Source organism: Gadus macrocephalus, chromosome 14 (genome assembly GCF_031168955.1).
Source record: "Gadus macrocephalus chromosome 14, ASM3116895v1".
Classification (NCBI taxonomy): domain Eukaryota; kingdom Metazoa; phylum Chordata; class Actinopteri; order Gadiformes; family Gadidae; genus Gadus; species Gadus macrocephalus.
In genome coordinates this window covers 20,433,275-20,458,265 of record NC_082395.1, presented here as the reverse complement: position 1 = coordinate 20,458,265, position 24,991 = coordinate 20,433,275, and the positions used below count along the sequence as shown (strand labels likewise).

Sequence of the window (24,991 nt, the reverse complement as noted above, 5' to 3'; positions counted from 1 at the left end):
CAGGCTAGGGTTGTGATTTACTCGTCTTTAATGGCGGGTCACCCTTAATTAGTTGACGTTGCAAACCCGCACATATGCAACTTTAGAGTCAGGTCTGTCACCGGCTCAAGAGGACACCTGCTCAGGGCAACCCCACTGGCCAATCAGGTCAACCAGAAGCACGCTCACAATAGCTCGCCCACTGATGCACGTTGAAGGGGGTAGGAGATAATGATGTGATGCATCTTTTGCCCACATTGGGGCCTTGTTTTTTTGTACCTTCCTGCATCAAATAGTCAACACGGATATGTTTTGTTCTTGTTGTAGTCCTAAAACATTTCACTGGCTCCCTACTGAATATTAACAAAAAAAATAACTAGCTAGTTTAATAGAGTGACTTGGACTCGCACGTTGTTGCAACAAGAGCAGCCGCCAGTGCTTTGAGATATATTACTAAAATACTAGCTAGCTGCTCATTAGCTCCTCGCGGAGTTATGGCAGTCGGGCACATGGGAAACCTGAATAATATCTAGTGAGAGGCTTGATGAATTGCATAATATCCAGATTAGCAATATGTCACATTAAGCCACTGGCTAGGGAATTGGGGAAGATTCTCCACTCCCAGTGTGATGAGAAAGATAAAAATAGCAACCTTGAAGCACAATTTGTCTTGTTACATGAACAGAATTGCATTCCCCTCCCCACCCCGCATTCAATATGTAAGGGGGGAGGGGGGGCTGGGCCGGGGACCGGGGTCTTTCGAGGCAAATCTCATCATGTCATTACGCAAATGGTAATGCATCAGTACAAACAGTGACAAATATCACGGTTAAAGCTGGCTTTTATTTGATCACCTCCAGTCGAAGCGTCTAACTTTGTTATGCCGCTACAGACGTCCCCATCATTCAGAATGTCAGCATTTGTTTTTATTTATTTTTATTTCTGATTGCAAACCGTTTCATAGCACGCCACAGTATTTTCCCCCTGACTGAAGGATACGGCCGGATGTGGGGTTTCAGGCTGGAGTTAAGTATATGGGAAGCATTTAAAATAAACCTTTAACAACACCTTTTAAATAACCCAATGTGTAAAATTGAAACAGGGCATTTGGAATCACCATATAAGAATAGAGTGTATATCACAGCGTACGCTTTACAGCCCACTGCAGTAAAGAAAGGCCCACTGTATGCCTCGTTTTACCCTTACGCTTTTACTTGGCATCTTAAAAGTGTCGCTAAAGAAGTTTACGTTTACCATCTTCAGTGATTTGAGTCGGGTCCACTCCCAATCCTCTGCCGGGCCACAAAAACCTATGGGTCCTGCCTGGGCGTCCAGGGCCCTAACTCAGCGGCGACTGTGGTTATATCTTTATACTACTGTCACCAGCATTGGTGAGTTCTGATACTCGCGTGCGGTCCACTTCCAGGTCAGGGTTGCGGCACAGCGGGGCAGGGAATATAACAAGGGTGTGTTTAAATGACGCGACAAACAAGCCAAGCCATGAATTCAGAGCAGGATATTGGCTGGAGGGGAGCTGTTTGGAAGGTAATTACATCAAAGGCTGTTGTGGGAATATTTGGCATGCAGAAATTGCAGCCGACAATAAGCGAATCCCCTACAAGCAGTAATCAGGGACCCTGGTTGTGACAGGGAGGCCATCTTTGGGACTTTTTCTCAGTGAAATAATTCCTCTTCCATTGTTTTGCTTTGCAATTTATTAACCTGCAATTGTGCCGAGGTAAAGTGCTAAAGAGGCCTTTAAGCTATTTGTCTCTTCTCACTAACTAGGCTACGGTTCGGGAGAGCAGGTTTAGTTAGGTTTTGCGCACGTTCCACCTTTCCATAACAACAGGAGATAATCTTAACTAATGTGGAAAACATTTCTTGTTGTTTTGGATTCTGCTGAAGGGCGGAGTCACGATGTCTCCATTTGAAGAGAGATTATGATTTGTGTTCCCTCTTTAATCGGTTTGTCTGGAGTGTTTTAATAAAGTTTAATTTGTATTGAATTCTATGTCGCCGCGAATGAACCGAGGAAGACCGCTCCAGGAGTGACTTTAATTATGGTGGAAAATGTAACATTCGACATTTAAGAGGATTATTAACAAACTTCAAATTGCAGTACTCTTTTAAATTCCGCTTTCCCAAATCCTCCGTCAAAGTGGAGTCATAGGGCTACTGGCACAACCCTGAACCTCCTTTAATTCGGCCAAACTTTTTTTGGAATAGTTTCTTGCCATAATGTGCTCCCAAATACTCATAGCTGCACCTATATTTATAACTTCCTGCCGTACACATACAATGCGCTGTGTTTAACCGTGGCAGAAGACTAGTGGGCCTACCAATCAATGCACTGGGGTGTGATTAGGACTCTGGAGAGCAGAGGGAGGGACAGGTTGTGCGATTTGTTTATATGATAACGTGAGGACTGCCCCTTCTGACCGGTAGTGGTACAAATCTATTTCCTGCAGCTTAAATGTAATCTCTGAAACAAGAAATCCAAGAATAATATTCCCATGTATACATGTGCGAACGAAGGTGTACTCCTGTGTTGATGAGTTGGTGTATGTATCCTATTGATTCATTATCTGTGTGATATTACTTGTGTTGCGTTGATTTTTTCTTAATTGCCTCCCGCTTATGCTAGGATAAGGGAATACACAAATAGTGTGTATGTGTGTGTGGTCCCATGGCATCACACACATTTTCTCATTAGGAAACACAAAACTAAAACTGCAATCTGAAGCCTGATTAAATGTATCATTATTTCAGTGTTTAGTTTCCATTAGAACTTAAAAATAAATTCCCTTTTATCCGACATAAACTAACAAAAAAACTACCAAAAAATCGTACTCAATTGTGTATTGCAAATGTTTGAGCAGTTTGTACATGACCATTTAAATTAAATAAACATAATAGCAGAGATAAACTGTGTGCTCTTAAGTAGAGCGCACAGCACCCAGGATCTGTTACAGAGTCGCTGTTTCTCAAGTTCAACGAAGCTCCTTGTTTAACAGGAATTTGGTGTGTGTGTGTGCGTCAGAGTGTGTGTGTGTGTGCGTGTGTCGTGTATGTGTGTCAGAGGGAGCGTTTTTCAGAGGGAGCGTGTGTGTCAGAGTGTATGTGTGTGTGTTACAGCGAGTGAGTGTGCTTTCGTTCTGGGATCATTTGTGTGCATTGGTGTAGGAATAGAAGTAAAACTGTGAGTGTGAAAAGGCAGATGTTTCCCCAGGGGCCGCGTGACGTGCTCCGCAGGGGGGCGGAGGGGGGCACGCTGTGCTCGCTGTAATTGGTGCATGTGTAAACGCCCGCGCTCGCTGCGGTCCCTCGCGCTGTTTGTTTTCCCCGCATATTCATCTTCCCAACGGATCGCAATCCAGGTCGCTCCCCCCCCCCTGTGTGTGTGTGTGTGTGTGTGTGTGTGTGTGTGTGTGTGTGTGTGTGTGTGTGTGTGTGTGTGTGTGTGTGTGTGTGTGTGTGTGTGTGTGTGTGTGTGTGTGTGTGTGTGTGTGTGTGTGTGGAGGGGGGTCAATTAGACAGATTGTGCTCAATGACTGTCACTCGGTTATAAACCGAGGAATTCTCCTCGCATTCAAGAGCAGCATCTGGTCAAGATTACATGTAATGGAAACGGCTGGGGTGGTAAATAGCATCAATAGGATAGGTCATGCATTATAAAAAAGGTAATCTTTTCATGTTCAAGGGATTAAATCTGCATTTGTGTACCAATGCATTGGTTAGGGTGACCTGATCCCAATTCACCAGATGTAGGACAAAGGCTACGTTTGTGTGGGACAATGTGGGACAATGTGGGATACCAATGCATCGAGTCTAAAATAACTTAAAAATGATTTTGCTTATAACATTACTATGCTTTGCACTCTGGTTGATTCAGTAGCACATAACAGCCTGCAAATTAAAAATAAACAAATATATATTATTTAAATGGAAAACAGTATGCATGGTGCTTTTGTTATTTATTTTTTTATGAGTCTCGCATTGTCTGTGTCGTTTCACGTCGTATTCTCATCTCATCTCATTTTCTTCCGCTTATCCGGGGTCGGGTCGCGGGGGGAGCAGCTCAAGCAGGGGGCCCCAGACTTCCCTTTCCCGGGCCACATTGACCAACTCTGACGGGGGGATCCCGAGGCGTTCCCAGGCCAGTGTTGAGATATAATCTCTCCACCTAGTCCTGGGTCTTCCCCGAGGTCTCCTCCCCACTGGACGTGCCTGAAACACCTCCCAAGGAAGGCGCCCAGTGGGCATCCTTACCAGATGCCCGAACCACCTCAGCTGACTCCTTTCTAAGTAAAGGAGCAGCGGCTCTAATCCGAGTTCCTCACGGATGGCTGAGCTTCTCACCCTATCCCTAAGGGAGACGCCAACCACCCTTCTGAGAAAACTCATCTCGGCCGCTTGTACCCGCGATCTCGTCCTTTCGGTCATCACCCAGCCCTCATGACCATAGGTGAGGATAGGAACGAAGATCGACCGGTAGATCGAGAGCTTTGCCTTGCGGCTCAGCTCTCTTTTCGTTACAACGGTGCGGTAAAGCGAACGCAATACCGCCCCCGCTGCTCCGATTCTCCGGCCAATCTCACGTTCCATAGTACCCTCACTCGCGAAACAGACCCCGAGGTACTTGAACTCCTTCACTTGGGCTAAGGACTCATTTCCTACCCGGAGTAAGCAATCCATCGGTTTCCTGCTAAGAGTCATGGCCTCAGATTTAGCGGTGCTGATCCTCATCCCAGCCGCTTCACACTCGGCCGCCAGCCGATCCAGTGAGTGCTGAAGGTCACAGGCCGATGATCCCATGAGGACCACATCATCTGCAAAAAGCAGTGACGAGATCCTCAGACCACCGAACTGCAACCCCTCCCCACCACGACTACGCCTCGATATCCTGTCCATGTATATCACAAACAGGATTGGTGACGAGGCGCAGCCCTGGCGGAGCCCAGCACCCACCGAGAACGAAACTGACTGGCTGCCGAGGACGAGAACACAGCTCTCGCTTTGGGAGTACAGGGATTGGATGGCCCTGAGGATAGACCCCCTTATCCCATACTCCCGCAGCACCTCCCACAGTTTCTCCCGGGGGACCCGGTCATACGCCTTCTCCAGATCCACAAAACACATGTAGACCGGATGGGCATACTCCCAGGCCCCCTCCAGGATCCTTGCGAGAGTGAAGAGCTGGTCCGTAGTTCCACGTCCGGGGCGAAAACCGCATTGTTCCTCTTCAATCTGAGGTTCGACGATCGGCCGAACCCTCCTTTCCAGCACCTTGGAGTAGACTTTACCAGGGAGGCTGAGAAGTGTGATACCCCGGTAATTGGCACACACTCTCTGGTCCCCCTTTTTGAACAGGGGAACCACCACCCCGGTTTGCCACTCCTTTGGCACTGTACCCGACTCCCACGCGATGTTGAATAGGCGTGTCAACCATGACAGCCCCTCAACACCCAGAGCCTTTAGCATTTCTGGCTGGATCTCATCAATCCCTGGGGCTTTGCCACTGCGGAGATGTTTGACTACCTCAGTGACCTCCACCAGGGAAATTGACGACGAAACACCATCAACCTCGAGCTCTGCCTCCAACATAGAGGGCGTGTTATTCGGATTCAGGAGTTCCTCAAAGTGTTCCTTCCAACGTCCGACGACCTCCTCAGTTGAGGTCAACAGAGTCCCATCCTTACTGTACACAGCTTGGACGGTTCCCCGTTTCCCCCTCCTGAGGTGCCGGATAGTCTTCCAGAAACACTTTGGTGCCGACCGAAAGTCCTTCTCCATGGCCTCTCCGAACTTCTCCCACACCCGCTGCTTAGCCTCCGACACGGCAGCAGCTGCAGCCCTTCGGGCCTGTCGGTACCCTGCAACCGAGTCAGGAGTCCTCCAGGATATCATATCCCGGAAGGCCTCCTTCTTCAATCGGACGGCTTCCCTGACCACCGGTGTCCACCACGGTGTCCGAGGGTTACCGCCCCTTGAGGAGCCTAAGACCCTGAGGCCACAGCTAGCCACCGCAGCTTCAGCAATGGAGGCTTTGAACACCGCCCACTCCGGCTCAATGCCCCCAACCTCCACAGGAATGCTAGAAAAACTCAGCCGGAGGTGTGAGTTGAACGGGGTAGGACGGGGGCCTCCTCCAGACGTTCCCAGTTCACCCGCACTACGCGTTTGGGCTTACCAGGTCTATCCGGAAATTTCCCCCATTCCCTGATCCAACTCACAACCAGATGGTGGTCGGTTGACAGTTCCGCCCCTCTCTTTACCCGAGTGTCCAAAACATGCGGCCTCAGATCAGATGACACGATCACAAAATCGATCATTGATCTTCGGCCTAGGGTACTCTGGTACCAGGTACACTTATGAGCACCCTTATGTTCGAACATGGTGTTTGTTATGGATAATCCATGACTAGCACAGAAGTCCAATAACAAACGACCGCTCGGGTTTAGATCAGGGAGGCCGTTCCTCCCCACCACGCCTCTCCAGGTGTCTCCATCGTTGCCCACGTGGGCGTTGAAGTCACCCAGCAGAACTACGGAGTCCCCTACTGGAGCCCCATACAGGACTCCATTCAGGGTCTCCAAGAAGGCCGAGTACTCTGAGCTGCTGTTTGGTGCATACGCACAAACAACAGTCAGAGTTTTCCCCCCTACAACCCTTAGGCGCAGGGAGGCGACCCTCTCGTCTACCGGGGTAAACTCCAACACCGCGGCGCTCAGCCGGGGATTTATGAGTATCCCCACACCCGCCCGGCGCCTCACGCCCTTGGCAACTCCGGAGAAGAATAGAGTCCAACCCTTATCCAGGAGTACGGTACCAGAGCTGAGACTGTGCGTGGAGGTAAGCCCCACCAGATCTAACTGATAGCGCTCCACCTCCCTCACAAGCTCCGGTTCCTTTCCCCACAGCGAGGTGACGTTCCACGTCCCCAGAGCCAGCTTCTGCCGCCCGGGTCTGGTCCGTCGAGACCCCTGACCTTCGCTGCCACCCATGTGGCTGCGCACCCGACCCCAACGGGTCTTCCCACAGGTGGTGGGCCCATGAGATGAAGAGAGGGGGGGTGCCACGTAGTTTGTTCGGGCTGTGCCCGACCGAGCTCCGTGGCAAACCCGGCCACCAGGCGCTCGCCATCGAGCCCTCCGTCTGGGCCTAGCTCCAGACGGGGGCCCCGGGCTTCCTCCGGGCCGGGTCACATCTCCTCTATTTCCGTTATTCATTGAGGATTTTTTAACCATTCTTAGTCTGGCCCCTCGCCTGAGACCACTCGGCCATGAGAGACCCTACCAGGAGCACAAGGCTCCAGACAACACAGCCCTCAGGTTCACAGGGACACGCAAACCTCTCCACCACGATAAGGTGACGGTTCCAGGAGAGGACGTCGTATTCACCTCTGTGTTAAATGGAAAAATTACTCAAGTCTCGCCTTGCACTGGTTTCACCCAGGGCTAGATAGTTTCCCAGTCTTTATTGTAGCTGCATTTTCTCTTCTAGCCGTATGGGTCGTGCTTTCCTCCGTCTAGTGCTGCATGCCGTTCTGACCTGAGTTTCATTGTTTCTTGTTGGTGGGCGTGCCCTTTACCTGCTACCGCATCCCAGTTTGATTGACGTAATCAAACAGCCCACCCCGTCCCTTGATGACAGCCATCAGTGCTGTCTCCGCAGACAGCTTTTTGAGGAAGAACCTAACCATTTAAGCCAATTGGGTTGCACTTAAACTTTGATTGGCCGGAGTACTGTTGACGCAAGTCGTAGGCAGCAACTTTCATCTGGATAGAGTTTCAATGGCTGCGTCCCTGAAACTGAATGCAAACGGAAGTGAGGGAACTTCATGGGTTACAGCCACACATTGGGTCATATCAGCATATCTGGGGGGTTTGGTGTCAAATTGATGGTGTATATTTGACTCTTGATCACCAAGCCAGAAGGCAATCGTAGACTAAATGAGGTCAAATCAAACCCATCCCCTGTGATGATGATACAAATAGATCCAGAGGAACCTGCTGTTGACATTTATTTCTGGGCCTTATGCTCTTTTAGGTTTTTTGCTACTCTGTCCTTTTTTCTTACTGTAGGGGAAATAATAGAGACAAGACAGCAAGCAGGGCCAAGGATTTGGGTCAGGACCGCAAAGTTGCAAAAAGAAATGCATGAAAGAATGCATACGCAATGATTACCTGATATCTAACCTAAGTCAAATTATATATTAAAAGAAAACGACGAGTTAATGCTGAGAACTTTATTAGAATAGGTTGAATTCACAATACCACAAAAACCTTTTCAGTAAATTTTATAGTATTGAGATAGAACAGCAAACACTTCTGAGGTCATTTACATGCTATTTTGTAATGTCTAGCATGTATTAAATCCTCAATGCTGTTTGTACTAAGTATAATGATGAATAATCCCAAATCCATCGTCTCAGACTTGTCTCAAAGCAGGGATCTCGGCAAGAGCACAGTGTTGAAAGATGAAAGTCAATATACCAACGAATGACATATACATCCTCCCCCTCCCAAAGGACCTAAGCTATATGGATTTCTATTTAATCTACACTACCATTTGTAGACATCCTATATTGGAGCCGTGTTATTTTAAAGTGTGTTTTGTTATTTTGGCCGGTTTGAACGTCAGATGGTGCAGTTGGAACCAGCTGGTGGCAGGACATCATTCACCAGTGATCTGCTCCTATTGTTAGTGTCCAGCCTACTCAGAGACTATACATTACCAATGATTCATACGTATAAAGGAGGCATGAAGAGCCTCGCAAACCCTTAGGTGGTCGTCACTGAGAAATCATGCAGTCGCTGAAAACGGAAAGCTATTCAGGCCATTCTTGATTAATCTTGCTTCCAGCAGTCCTACTATGTTAGAGCAGACCTCCTGATCCAGCGGTTCTACTATTTAATAGCAGAATTTCTGATCTAGCAGTTTTACTATGTTATAGCAGAACTTCTGATCCAGCAGTCCTACTCTGTTAGAGCAAAACTTCTGATCTAGCAGTCCTACTAAGTGACAGTATACCTTTTAATCCAGCAGTCCTACTGTGTTACAGCAGAACCTCTGATCCAGCAGTCCTACCGTGTTACAGCAGAACCTCTGATCCAGCATTCCGACTATATTATAGCAGAACTTCTGGGGGGAGACCGCTGAGAGCTAGGGTCGCAAACCAGAAACTGAAAGGGCGGAGTAACGCCTTGCCTCCTGCTTCGTTACGGAGATATTACACAGTAACAAATTTATTTTTGTGAGTGGTTGAGGCTTTCTGAAGGGGATTCTGAAGGGGATAAGTGTATTTCTACAGTGTGGGTGTGTGCGTGTTCATCAATTTTGCTTTTACAGATCCCCGCCTCCAGCAACGTAATTGGTCACAACAGATATGAAGTGAAAGAAAGTGAGACGCCCCGTTTGCAAAGATTTGAGCGCGTCTGCCGTCAGACTCTAGATATGAATCTAAAGGCGGATTTTGAGAGATTAATTCTAGAAATACACATAATGGCTTCCTCATCAGATTAATTTGCCATGAAGAAATCATTCTTGCCAAGGCCATGGTTTGTACATTTTTGGGCAATCAACATACAAACAATTCGTGAGGCAAAAGGGTTAGACGTTACAAAGAAATATATTGGAATAACTTTACCATTCCACGTCCTAAACATCCTCGCCGAACCTTTATCCCTAGGTCTGTGACAAGACAAACAAGCAGTAGGAACTGGTACGACTTCTTGTATGCCTTATTAGTATTATTTATCATCTATTATTGCAATATATAAACTATTGTAGCTCTATCTACAGTATACAATATACTCTGTTTATTTATGTGCAATAATTAACATTGGGAAAGCATTTGTATAGACATATTCATCTATTCATGCAAACCAGTGTGTATAAATGCAATTATATTTGTATTTAACCTCATCATTCATCCATGGATGTTTTTCTAGAAAGGTATGTGTGTTTATCCTAATCATTCTTCCATGGATGCGCTTGTGGACGTGTTTGTGTGTTTATCCTGATCATTCTTCCGTGGAGGTATTTCTAGACAGGCATAGAGCAAGCGGCAGGCTGAGGGGTGGGTGTGTGTGTGTGTGTGTGTGGGGGGGGGGGGGGGGGGGTGTCTTCGTGGGCTCGTGCAGCTCCCTTGTTGCTCATCAGATTACCAGCGGAGCTATTTTTAGACCGCTAATAAGAATTCATTTGAGGCTTGGACTTCAATTGAAACCAGGTGTAACACGAATGCGCCAGCCAGGAAGCATTTAGCGTGGAAAAAATGGACAAAATCACAAATTACCTCCCAAAGTAATGGCTGACTGTTTGCATGAAGGAATGATGTGATAGCTCATACATTATTTAAAAGGGGTGAGTGAAATATTTAAGGGTTGCTGTGGTTTTGCCATCACATTTCCTTTGAGCGGAGGGCATTGTAAGTGTCAATTGTATCAACTAAATATTTTAAGGGTTTGACACGGTAAAGGCCTCCTCGTCTCCCACCCGACGATGTGCCTCTGATACATCATTCTCCCGCTCGCTCACGCACGCTACGCAGCCCCTGATCTGCTCCTGACCCGAAGGAACTGTCAGGATCGGTTTTAATTCTGCGTGGTGCCGCCTGCTGTCGTATCTACTCCAGTGAAACTAATCTGTTCCATGAAATATTAAACTTTCACGCTCAAAAGGCGAGAGGAACAAGACAACTGCTGAAAAAAGAAAACGGAAATGTCAAGCTTGCTTTTGAACCGCATTGAATAACTAAGCTCATGTCTGATGCACTGGCAATATCCTTTGTGGTTTGAACTTGATCTAATTATTCATAATGGATTATAATAACAGTAATTACAATAATACAAGCCTTTGATGTGTTCGTATTGATTGATTTGAATACTAATTGGTACCATACGTACAGTCTGTCTGCCTTCCAATTAATGTTGACGTGCAACACATATTTGAGGGCGTTGGAACGATAGCCCTGGAAGAACATCACTTTATTAAAAAGTGTTTTTTTTGCATCTGCTGAATAACCTTGAAGGACTATCCAGGTATCGCTTTCACCAAATGGTATCCTGCGCTAGCTGATCTAGCTTGCTAAGTGTCTCTTGTAGCTGCTTAGAAGCAAGCCTCCTCTGGCGTGCCAAAATCCCCTCAGCACGACGGAGGAACATGAGAGCTAGGGCTGGGATAACAAACCGATATCCAAGGCATAAAAAAGCCCAAAATGTAAGTCAATGTGATTATTTTCACTCAAAGGGCTTTAGTCTTGTAATAATTACTAAATCTAGAGCAGGAATGCTAGTCTACGGGCAAATTGGAATACCTTATAAATAGGCAAAGAGATGCAAAAAACACAAAATGGCTGAGATACAATACCGGTTCCCTCATCTCCGAAGAATGGCACTCATGCATTATGGAAATTCACTAATGAGATCAGCAAAATTATTCTACCACAGCCGCGGTGATGTAGAGAATACTTGTGAGTGTGTATGTATATTTATATAATCATTTGTTTGACTATTTATTTATTATTTCATTTCAATTATTTATTTGTCCTCATTTCGGGGTAAAGAAATGATGTGAGTTGCTTTGAGTTCAAATTGGTTTCCATGGTGATGTAAGGCAAAAGGGCTCGACAATAGGCATTTGTTTTCTGTGTTATGTCACACAAAATGTGCCATGATTTGGGGGTTTGGAATAAACGAGTGTGTGCGTGTGTATGTGTGTTTGTGGCTGTGCCACAAACACACATACACTTGGACTATGACACACGGAGCAGTAAATGTTTGGGAGAGTGCTTCCTGGATGTTGAGAGAGAGGGTTCTGTTTATCACCCAGGCCCCGGCTCCATTCCGTGAGCACAAATTACCAATAATGCCCTTCATATGCAGATATGCGTGTTTAATTGTTACGGTGCCTGATTCTTAATGCATGAGAGGAAATGCATCTAAACATGCAGCATTTGAATGAAATATTCAAGCCTCGAATTTAATATTCTGGCTGTTTTTTGGGCTTCAGCTTTGATGGGCCGCAATGCAACCCCAGACTGCCTTTGTAACTTGTTGTTTTGTTTAGTGGTTGTATAATCTTGGCAAATATAATAAGGGATGGTATTAAAGTGAGACAAAACGTTGAAATAATGAATGATTTAAGACTTAATCCGGTATTCTCGAAGATTAACGTTTTGTCGTCTTTGACGGCACCCTAACTTTTCCCTGTAGCCCAACAGTGTCACCACCAACTCCCAGTTCATAACATTTATAATACTGTGAATGGGGACTTTCATTAGGGCATAGGCAAAATCACCATTGTGTTCTCTCATTTGGTGATGGATTGGGACTTAATGGACATTTATTAACATGAAAATCTTTAAGGTAACCTCCTAAACCAAAAGAATGTTCCCTTTACATAAATCGAAATGTATCCGTCTTGACTTAAATAAAAGAGACATTCTTATTAAACCACCAGGTGTGAATCTGATTAGCCTTACAAGCCATTTCGAAAATCTGCCTCAGATTCTCGAAATGGTTTGTAAGGCAGAGCGTTTCTTGAAAAAGTCACGGACGTTTTATTAAACGCCTCTCCCAGCGTTTTTTTCTGCCATACGGAGCGTTGAAAAAAGTTCAACTATCAGGAAGAGAGCGGTCGACGTCAGGCGTCTTTTGGGCAACTGACCAATCACAAGTGGAACATTGACACTTCGTCACGAAGGAAACTGTCAAAACAAGAAACAATGGCGGACAAATCACGCGGGAAAGTGCCGGTGGAGCGATTAATAGTTTCAATCACAGAAACTGTCGAGATCTACGACATGTCTAATGGGCTCTAACCTGGATACGTAGGAGGCGAGTAACGTCGGGTCTAGAATGGGTTCGTTGCTAGGCGATAGAAAAAACGCTCTTGGCGCTTATAAGACAAAAAACGCTGGCAGCTTTTTTCTTTTTTTTTTAAACGGTTGGCTCAACTTATCCCTATTACAAAAAATGCTAGATTTGAACGCGGCCATAGGCCATGTTCACATCTAGCGTTTTTCAATCACAAGCGGAACATTGACACTTTGTCACGAAGGAAACTCTCAACTGTCAAAACAAGAAACAATGGCGGACAAATCACTCGGGGAAAGTGCCGGTGTTCTGCCAAATTCTGCTCCTTTGTCAGATTTTGCTACAGTAGTGCGACTCGATAGCGGAGTCTATCAAATCATGCTACCCATCATGATGATTCTGCAGTGGGAGCATTATTTGATAGAGCTGATAGGTCTATCCACATAGGCTACTTTACCCCTGCTATCTTAAATAAAGACATTATAAACAAGCAAGTATTTCAGATACTCACCCTTTAATTTGAATTTTGAAGCGTACCTCCTAAGGTTTAATTTCTGGGACTAATCAAAGCCATCCGGGAATGTTCCCAGAGACAGGAGGTCAAACGATTGTTTCCATCTTTCTTCCATAGCTTTACAAACACAAGTATTTAGAATTTATGTAACACGATAAATTTCTTGTGATAACAAGACAAGATGTCTCCCCCTCCACCACCGACGAAAACTTTCTCCGCTCCCAGACCCGTAAAGATAACGCATATATCATCTTATTTCTACATTCATCAGAAGTTTGCATCATATTTACGTGCTTACAGGTCAAAACGCACAATGTTAAACATATTTAAGATAATTGCGCAGTTAAAAACATGTTTTAAAGAAAATACTCACCATCATCATAAAAGGTAGCAGAAACTGATGGGTGCGCACGCAGGATCGCACATTTTCGAGATGCGCTTGCGCAGAACCACTAGGTAGTAGAATTTGATGGGAGAAATTGGCAGAACAACGGTGAAGCGATTAATAGTTTTAATTCAACATACAGAACATGTCAAGATCTACGACATGTCTAATGGGCTCTGGCCTGTACGTAGTAGGCGAGTAACGTCGGGTCTAGAATGGGTTCGTTGCTAGGCAATAGAAAAAACGCTCTCGGCCCTTTTAGGACCAAAAACGCTGCCAGCTTTTTCATTTGTTGAAAAAACGGTCTGCTCAACTTTTCCCTATTACAAGAAACGCTAGATGTGAACACGGCCATAGACTTCGGCAGCGTTTTGAGCGTATTATTTTTGCGTTGTCAAGGAAACATCCGGTTGATGTTGTATTTGACCATTTAAAGTCACGTTTTGTAAGTTTCATATTTAAATTTAATGGATGTTTATACAAGTTCATTTTTTGTTCACAAATAACTCTACTCACAACATTGGTGGCAGTTTATTTTCAGTTTATTCTTTCAGTTTTATCTCAAAACGGTTTACACGGGTAGTTTGCTTTTGTCTTCAAACGCTACCTTGTGTTGTTCTTTTCCACGGCATTAATCATTTTTGAAATTGGATGATCAATATCAGAGCCCTTTGCTTTGTGTCCCTTAACCTAATTAGAGTGGAATTACGTTTTGTTAGTGGATAGTTTTATATTTTCTCTGTCTGATATTTGCATAAAATGTGGTTTCATTGTGTAAAATCAAGCCTAATTAATCACAGCAGAAACAACCCCTCAATTTATTTATAATAGTATTCCCTTATTCACATGCACAAGTCATTAGGAATCATTTAATTGACTGTTTAGTGTTTAAACATGATTTATTGATTTGCATAAAAAAATGATAAATCTTCCTATCCCTTAAATGAAGCCATGGTAGGGGCTGATTGGTTACTGGTATTGGCCCCTCCCAGGTCATCTCTACTGCCCTGTTAGTGGATAAGATGTCATACACCCCCACAAACACACATACACACACATGCTAACTATGTAAAGCTCTTTGGGTACCTTCAAAAGGGCTCTACAAATGCAATCAATTATTAATATCATTATTATTATCAATTATAAATATTTTACTGAAAATGGTCTGCTAATGGGAATCTCTATTTCTTTGAAACTTTTGTTTGAATCTATATATATATATATATATATATATATATATATATATATATATATATATATATATATATATATATATATATATATATATATATATATATATATATGATAATTTTCAAGAAAGGGTAATGGTTAAGAAAACTAATGATTTCTCAGAATTTGGAGGGAATCAGCCATCAAAGTCCTGTTGTGACCCAGCAGCCTGGACATGCATGGTGCAGAGCTTACATTTGACTTGGGGCTGCTTGCGAGTGACTGAACACTGTTGCCTTTTATTTATTGGTGGAAATGAAGAGTTTCCCCCTGTGTCTTTGAGGTTTACCCTTTCTCTTTCAGTATTCATACGCGTTCCTCTTTGTCCTAATAAGATGGACTGTGTGGCAGATGAAGCTTTAAAGCCGTCTTGAGTGTGCGCAAAGAAATTAATAGTCCTAGGGTGCATCTCGCTTTTATAACTTAACAAATATTTAATGTGTCCTTCTGAGGAGAGGAGAGGGGATGAATTATTCAAATATCCAAATGCTAGCTGGATGTTTTGACTGTAAATACAGTCAGTATTTGCATTATCAAACCACATTTCCCCCCTGGAGACTGTGTGAAAAATGCTGTTTGCAATATGTGTGCCATGGTCGCGTTAGACATAAGAGTGTGTCAGGTAACACAATTAAGGAGCCGGGCTCGCAGTCGTGTGTGTGTGTGTGTGTGTGTGTGTGTGTGTGTGTGTGTGTGTGTGTGTGTGTGTGTGTGTGTGTGTGTGTGTGTGTGTGTGTGTGTGTGTGTGTGTGTGTGTGTGTGTGTGTGTGTGTGTGTGTGTGCACCGTGATTAAATGGCAATCTTCCCCGACGTAAAGGCCCCACGCTCCTCCCTCTGTTTCCACTCAGTGCCTCATCGCCTGCTCGTCCCACGCAGCCCAACAGGGGAGCCAGAGATGCTGTTGTTTGGAAACGTAGGACCTCCATTTGACATTGGTCAAACTTTGTGGTATTGTATGCAAATAGCTTAAGATGAAGGTGGGAACGGTTTGATGTGCAAATGGTGAGTTTAAGGGCATTGTGGATGCGCAGGCCATCCCATCTCTGATAATTACCTTCGCTGCAGAGGGAAGACGCTTCGTTTGAGTGGGAGCTAACGTGTGGTTTAAAACACCCCTGATAGAAGGATGTTTGTGTATACAGCACGGAACAGCATCGACTTTCGATTTAAACCTGTCGTTATTGAGTACGTCAGCAGCTGACAATGTCTGCTAATGAATGGGCTGGTGTGGTGGATACATCAATGGATCTTCCTCATGACTGTGGACACACGTGGCGATACACAGAAGCAATGAAGAAGAAACCGCCAGCACTCCCCAGGTTTTCTCATTTATTACTTTTATTTAACAATTTGGATCCAGGAAGAGAACAAGAATACAGAAACATGCCAGAAATGTACGAGTGCAACATAACAATTCAAACCTTTGATCATTTTCAGGTTAGCTAAGGTCGGGGAATCTACTCCTTTTTGTTTAAAATGGATCCATTCGTGTCCATCCAAAATGGATGACTGGCTCAGCTCTTCACACTTTAGCTTTATTTAAATTGTATATGAGGCAAGATTTGTAATTGTCTCAATTATATTTTGCCCGCTGCTCCTCACCGGGCTTCCTTTATGAAGCGCAAAGAGTTATGTTGATCACAGCACTAGGCACACTCCAGATTAATGAGCCATTGACAGACTTCCACTGGCTCGCTCCATTTCTTTTATTTATTTCTGTTTATTTATTCATTCATTGTCTTTCTTCAGAAAGTGATTTTGCTGCAGGGGTATTGGTTCACTTTCGGATCCACCTAGACTTGATTTCAAGGTAGCTGCACTGTTTTGATTTAGTTTTCTCTAAGATATTGATGCGCTGCAGTCAGAAGAAGAGTAGCACGATACTGGCATACGTTGTTCGACGGATTCAGAGGGGGAGAAAAACTGCCCAAAGGGATCCAGTCTCTTGCTATTTTCATTTATTACAAATCAGGGAAATATGAGCTTCACTCTGATGTTTTTGGTTGTGACGGGGAGAAGAATGTAATGTTTCCACAACACTTCGTAAACGGACGCAGGATGGGATTGTTGTTGTTTTTTTTGCACACTCACCGCGGCGAGATAGATAAGGCTTTTGTTCTGTGTTTGAGAGCGGATACTTTCAGGGGAAGATCAGTGTTTTCCACGCCTCGAGGGCGTGAGCAGTAAAAGGAGCACAGTAAAAAATTGCCAAGGTTGACTAAGGACAGATAAGAGTCACAAATGTGTTATAATTAAGGAAGGGGACGTGCTCCAGCTGCTTTTTATCTGCTGTTCTGTGGGAGGGGGGTGACACTGCAACGAAGAGCAAGGGGACTGCAACACACAAACAATCACACAAAAAACCACTGGATCAATTGAAGAGGATGGCTTTTTAAATATACACAAGTAAGGACATAGGACACATTTGAAATGTAACACAAGCAAGTTATTAACACAATGTAACACAAGCAAGGACACATTTCGAAAACACCGATGAATAATGAATACGGCTTCCATATTCGTGACCACCCATCTGTGTATATGTGTGTCCAAGGGTGCTGGTGTGTGTGTGTGTGTGTGTGTGTGTTTGTTCGAGTGCGCCGAGTGTGCACACATTCCGTGACAAGGCGGCCCCTCCCAGAACGCTGGCGGTTGTGAGATGCGGCCTGCGGGCTGTTGGTCGTGTTGATTAATAGAGGGGCCGTGCAGCAGGACTGCACTGTGATTAATTGGGCTCAGGACCTCATCTGCAGTGTTTTGATGAAAATGAAGAGAGGAAGTGGGGTTGTGCCGCCAGAGCAGAGAGGGCTGAGCGCCGTGGCAGGCAGGCCGTGTGACGAAGCGGCCCGGCCACCAGCCTGATTGTCAGTGTAGATAGCCGCTCCTGCTACTGTGGTGACACCTGTACTTGTTACACACCTAGTATCATTGATCATAACCAGGTGTTTTTTTTTTCAATTTGAGAAGACGATCCGAGAATATACCAAGTTGGAAGATGTGTTTGTTAGCCTTACATAAATGGAGAAATACATAAAATTCAATAAAAAACAATGAACAACTTTATATTGTCTGTTATTAAGTAGGGGAACCAAGGTGAAAAGGTAAATTTGACAGTCAAGGTAAATTGTAGTGAGCATTACTAAATATTGTAGGAGGTACATGTTAGGGGAGCAGATCTGCAGAAGGAGATGCATGTTAAGGGAGCAGTACTCTAGGGTGAAGGACGCGCATGTTAAGGGAGCAGTACTGCAGAAGGAGGTAGAGGTTAAGGGAGCAGTTATTCAGGGTGAAGGAGTGCATGTTAAGGGAGCTATATGGTGGAGGAGGTACATGTTAAGGGAGCAGTAATGCAGAAGGAGGTACAGGTTAAGGGAGCAGTTATTCAGGGTGAAGGAGTGCATGTTAAGGGAGCTATATGGTGGAGGAGGTACATGTTAAGGGAGCAGTAATGCAGAAGGAGGTACAGGTTAAGGGAGCAGTTATGCAGGGTGAAGGAGTGCATGTTAAGGGAGCAGTATGGTGGAGGAGGTACATGTTAAGGGAGCAGTACTTTAGGGTGAGGGAGGTGCATTTTAAGGTAGCAGTACTGCAGAAGGAGGTAGAGGTTAAGGGAGCAGTATGGGTGAAGGTGGTACATGTAAAAGTACCAGTGTTGCAGAAGAAGGTGCATGTTAAGGGGGCAGTACTTAAGGAGAAGGAGAAACATGTTAAGGGAGCAGCATGTTGAAGGAGGTACATGTTAAGGGAGCATTGATTCGTCCCAAAGTGTGTGTGTGTCTCTACGTCGATCCATTGACTGCACGGTGCAGGAGGTGGGAGTGGGAGTACTGGTGAGAGTGATGGACGACTGCTCCAGAAGAGGAACCTGACCCGGCCCTTTTCCCATTAGCAGCAATTAGAGCGGCGGTGTGAGGAACGCCTCCGCCCGCCTCTCTAATTGTAAATCAGCTTTCCAAAACACGCACAATCACTTTTATTGTCTCTTAAGCAGCGGTCGAAATACCAGGTCGGGGCAGGTGGAAGTCCCTGCCAGTGTTTAAAGGACAGCGTCTTGATTTTCTAATTAGCTGCCGTGCAATTAATGACATCAGCCGGATCAAAGAGGGGCTGGAAAGGGTGGGGGAAAGTTGGGATAATTACATTCCGGACATAGAATTTGAGACTTTTGTGCACAATACGCGACGGAACACGGCAGTATCCATATCTTTGGATAAGAAAAACGTGTGTCCTTTTTAACGAGCGTGACACGATGACCAAACTATGGATGTCTGTGAAAGAAAGTTGGGTGATGCAGTAATGACCCAACAGAGTCCCTTCCTCGGGGCTTACGTCAATGTGAGATTTGTTGGAACGACCCACAGAGGTCTGAAAGACCGTGTGTCTGAGAATGCAGTCTTAGGGGCAGTCTTAGGGGGCAGCCATATACAACCGGTGGAACGCAATGACCCGTCATGAATGCATTTGGAAACTCGAGCCAGAAATCGGCTGTGATTTCACACGGTGCAGTACTTAATCGCAGCCACAGGCGGATCTCCGGTGGGAGGTGAGAGGACCCATCTGGGAACCGCCTTTAACAGGTTTTTTTTTCTATCTAAAATAATGAAGTTATCAAAGTGATAGAAAAATTGACAACCTTTTTTAAGGTGAGCTAACGGAATGAATAAAATTGACTTGGATAAAATAAAAGGTTCACGGTGGAAATTGGGGTCATGCTGAGGTAGGACCAAGCCAAGTGGATGATGGCAAGGTGTCAGCCATCTCTAAATTAGAGCCATCCCATTGCATAGTCGCTCCCACCTACAGGCCATGTATCACCTCCCAATATCCTCACCCAACATGTGTTCATGTCCTGCCTGCAAGCTCCATGCAGACAGGACATGAAAACGAGATTCAGCTGCAGGTCTCCGGGGGTCTGGGTCCACCACAAGGCCTCAGGGGTGTCCATGGCATGATTTATTTGGGGAACAGTATACTGGAGTTACACATATTGAATGTAAGCAATGGCTGACTGCACCACTGACTGTCTGTCTGAAAGTTCTTTCTGATGTTTTAATTTCTCTTTGTGAATGTCCCTCCATCCAAGCTCTTTTCCCCATCACTGCCCTGTTGTACATGGGTATAGATTCTCTCATAGTTATCTCAGGCAACAGACAATATTTTCATAACAGGAACGTAAAAGTACTTTCAACTTTGCGAGGTTGATGCAGTGTGCAACTGGTTGTGACAGGGTTTTAAACAAAATGCCTTCAAACCGCCACCGTGTTAGTAGGAGTAGGAAAGAGATGAAGGGGGAGAAAGAAGGATGAATTCTGTTCTGTGGGTTCTGCTCTGACGCTATATCTCTAAAAAGCGGGTTTTAAACTTCCCGAAATGAATCCAATTACTGGGAGGGCTTTCGGTGGCACTTGTGGAACTCTGGGTAATTGTGTAACCCTAATTTTCCCGCTGCCCGAGCTCTGACATAGACCTGTCATCTCCCCTTAAGCCTCGGCTGTCGGCGGCGATGTGAAAATGAGATCTCCCCTTAGCTGAGGAAACGCTGAAAGGAATATTACAGGCAGCAAAAGAACAAAATCATCTTTTACGGAGCAATCCCTTTTGAAGGGGGACTTTAACATCTATACTGCCCTCTCACATGCCATGATGTAACTAGGGGGTGGGGGCACTGTGCGATATTCATTTAACGTTCTTTCAGATAAACAGACTGATAGAACTCCTGTTATTAGGGTGTTTAGTATTGCAATACCCAATACCCATGTTAAACTTTTTCTTTTCATCCTTTTTAACAATTTAGCTTTTTATTTATTTTTCGTTTCCCTTTTTGCCAGTGTTTGGCAAGTGTGAATTCCAAAGCAACAGTTTTGTCTGCTCTAAAGAGGGAGATAATTGACCATGGGGATGGCTTGTTGTGTTATTGATTGCGAGTGTTCCACGGAACTTTACTCGGTCCCACCCTGTGCATACCTCAACAGCCCCCGGCCCCGGTCTCCTAATGCCTTATGAATATTTTATGCAAGGGCATGATTGTGCGCTGACATCTGGCTATTTTGTGTCAACTTTGGCTATTGCGCGTCCCTTCAGAGGAGTTTACACCGAGATGAAAAGGCGTTCGGTGGTCGGATCCAGGGCGGATGCAATTGAAAGTGGGGAGGAGAACATGCTCTGAATGACAATAATCCAAGCGAGTGACTGGAATGGGGGATAAACGGAGGCTGGGGCCATGTTTTTTATTTATTGTTGCATAATGTAATGGTTGGTGATTCGATATCTTCCTAACGGCCGTTGTTATTTCTGTTGAACTCGCTGGTCACTAGAAACATGGATGGAGAACGTATCCCTCCTGACCTGGCTCTGTGGAGATTTGACTTCAACATATTTCAACTTTAGATCGCTCATTAGTTTGTTGGTTTTGGTGTGATCTGCTCCCGCAGACAACCTCTGTTCCTCTGCTACTATTTTCCCTTCAGTTCCCTCAAAGAAAAAATGGAAAACCAAATGAAGGAAACACTGTTCCAATGGACAGTAGATGGGCCGGCTCAGAGAGCATTTTTTAACTTTATTACTTAATAACATTTAGCATCCAAGAATGCCGAGTCATTTTACTCATTGCTAACTTCATTTCATATGCTTTATCTGATAGGGTTAGGGTTAGGCATACTAAACTTGCAGGTTTTTCACTGCATTGTTCTGGATGACAAATATTGGGGAATTGTCTATCAACTGGATTCTTATGTTATATCGCTAACCTCACGTATAAAGGTGTGTGAGGTCGTGGTGGATTTTGGGGTGACTGGTAGAATTAACGCAGATAGACGCAATTCTACCGCCTTTGATCTTTGCAGCCATCACGGTGCCCCCCCCTCCCCTCTCCCGGTCGGACAGCTCCCATGCGGTGCTTCACGTTCCCGCAGTAGAGCATCAAACAGACTCTCTCCTCGTGTCTCTCCCACATGTCTGGCGCAGATGCCGAGACAGCCACGCTGGTCTGAGCAGCGCTGTAGTGGGGCTCTCGAATCAGTAGTTTTGAACACAGCAGCACGGGTCGTCAGTATTTTATGTCTGTGTGCGGCTTTAAACGAGAGGCAATCAAAATTGACCAAAACACAAAATCTGCATTTTTTTGTATTTACTATGTACTTAAATCCATCATCATGCATAATTAACTATGTAAGCAACTGCTTTCTTCTTTAGAGCGTTACCCTGCATGAATCCTGAAATGGAAATAAACTTCTGTGCGTGTGTGTGTGTTAGTCATCGTTTCCAAATTCAATCGATGCAAGGCATGTTTCCGTCTGCATCAGCAGAGAATATAAAGGACAGTAGCAAAGGGACCTCTCTCAACATCTGAAGATTGTTTGACCTTGTTTGTCTTGTATATTTCAAGCTTCAGTTGCTATCAGTTAACCATCTACATTGTTGATACAAACAGGACTTGGTTGACAACATCAAAACACTGTAATTAGTTAATAACGACACAATTTCTGCTTTGTAATGTTTTTTTTCTGATTCTGGCTAGCTCTGACAGGAGTTCCTTCAGTAAAAAAGTTAACAAGTGATATGTTACTCTAGCAGGGTCATCATTAGTCACGTTTATGGAAGGATAAATATAAAGATGCTATGAAAGCCTTGACCGTTTTTGTACACTTTTGTTTTACATGAAATTCAAATTAGGCTTAATGTAGGTTGGGCTGATGAATGTCAGAATACAGTATGGGATTTTTTGCCTCTGATGCTCCATACGCCATATTGAGAGGTACTGTAAAATTCAAAATAAACATAAATCCACTGTAACCTAGGCTAATAAATAAGCCACGTCTCAAATGAGAAACTCTGTGGCAGTTTCAAACACAATAGTGTCTTGCCATAATGACTCATTATTTCACTATCAACGACTAAACAATGACAAAAGAAACATTTCTACCAATGTAATAACTATCATTCTAACACTCGTATGCTCCCAAAATGGCAGTGGTCATTGCACTGTGATGTCACGAAGTCCAAGCCCCATCAAATGGGAATCGAAAAGCTATAATTATATATAGGCCTAGTTACATATTTTTTTCTTTATTTACTTTATTATACCACAGCGAAAAACAAGAGCTTAATAATAATGAACTGCCTTTTACCAGCTTCATTTCCCCCCAACCTTTCTCTTTTCATCTGTCCCAAGACGGTACAATTTTGCTCGCTCTTATTCTCCATTTGACCATCCCAGGCAAAACATATCCCAGGGTGGCCGATTTACCTTATCGTGTGTCAGCAGTCTCCTAACTTCGAGGTGAAAGGTTGGCTGCATACGTCCCTCTCTCTCTCAGCTGAAAAAAGAAGGATGTATCGCTTAGCCGTGGCATATAGGCTAACCTAGAGAGTATAGAGAGTCTTCACCTGATGATTTGAGGATATATATTTTTTTTCATAGTGCCTCTAACCAAATACTGTCGTGTTTCTATATTAGCGATCCAGGAATGTCAACATATTTTTGTTGTTGTTGGCTGAACAGATGCAGTAATATTATGATTCCATTTGCGAAATTCTGTTTTCCACTCACTTTAAACATCCTCTAAAACAGATCGGTGTCAAGCATCCCAAACAACTAAATAATTATAGCTAGAAGGCAAGCAGGTTCTTCCATCTATAATCAATGATATCCCTCCCATATGTCGTTCCTGTTTCCCTTGTAAAGACGTCCCACTGAGACAGCGATACGGTCTATCGTCTTTCAGCTTGCCCCATTCATTATGACCAAACAAACATACGCGGTACATATGTAGCGTTGTATCTTCAGCTTGTTTTGCATCTCCTTCTCCTGCTTGAGGATCCCACATGACTCCACGCCCCGACCGGCTCGAGTTATGCAAAGACCTTGACGTGCACCGTGGAGCCCCTTCATCTTCGCTCACGTCAGTCCTAATCAAGACGACTCCCAGCCGTCGCTGCCAATCAATGACATTTTAATGAGGGAAAGGGTGGCTCGTTAGCCCATTGTGACGGTACAGGTTGTCGTTTACCAGCACCACCTATCGACATCGACCTAGGAGTCGCTCCACACAACCAGTTTTTTATTTTATCATCTGTATTATTTTTTTTATCTCGACGCTTACGGCTATAGAGCTAATGGCCAGAGCCTGCCGGTAATCGCATACACTATGTTGACAGTGATTGCTTGTTTATGCTGTAATGGAGAATGGGAAAACTAAGTCAAGAGCCACTTAAAATTGATCACCATGCTGAGCAATGGAAATCCAATCCATTGCAGTAGCCTATTCAATTGGTGGTGGGGGTTTGAACGGGATGACGGCAGAATGTGATTGTTTGGAGTTGAAATCCCTCTGCTGCACCAGTGTAATCATAAACTGCCACTCTCATTATCATGTAGTTATCCTGTTTGATGAGTGTGGTTCATCATCTTTAATTCCAACCATTAATATCAGTGGTTGGTTGGAAAGGAACGTTTGTCAAGTTTGCAAAAGGCTGCATCACAAGGTTTTATTCATTTCCACTGTGTTAGAGTAAATATTATATGCTTTATGAATTCGTAGCACTGATACGTTTTGCACAATTAGATCTACTATCTCAAGAATCAATAAAACATTTAGGAGGGACTCCAACAGAGGACGCCGTTGATGTATCTTCTCTTATAGTGCCTCTATATCATTTTGACGAGCGTAAAGGCCATTACTTTTTCATTCATAGATGTGTATCACATGCGTACCCTTAATGCTGCCATTACATTACAGATTTGCTGCCTGTCTGATTCCGGTTATCATCCTCTCGTAGCCCATTCGTATAGTTTTATTTTGTCATAAACTTCGGCAAACTCGATTATCATTAGAGTACAACCGCCTGCGATTTTGTCCATAATAATGGCATTAGCAAAACAAGACCTGAAACTGTATTAAAAATGAAATACTGCCAATGTTTTGAGAGCAAAGTATAAAGCTTTATTGCTGTAGACCCAAGAAGCAGATTAGGAAGCTAAAGCTTTTCCAGGATTTCCTAGCTAATGTTTGAATCCTTGCCTCATGCATTCTTGCACACATATACATACTGTACACGGG

At 44.4% G+C, this 24,991-nt stretch overlaps 1 long non-coding RNA gene across 2 annotated transcripts in view; it reads left to right on the top strand.

Moving 5' to 3' along the window:
- The window catches only part of LOC132471491 (uncharacterized), a 152,422-nt gene that overhangs the window by 5,784 nt on the left and 121,647 nt on the right, over positions 1-24,991 (top strand). The gene's annotated exons all lie outside the window — the stretch shown is intronic.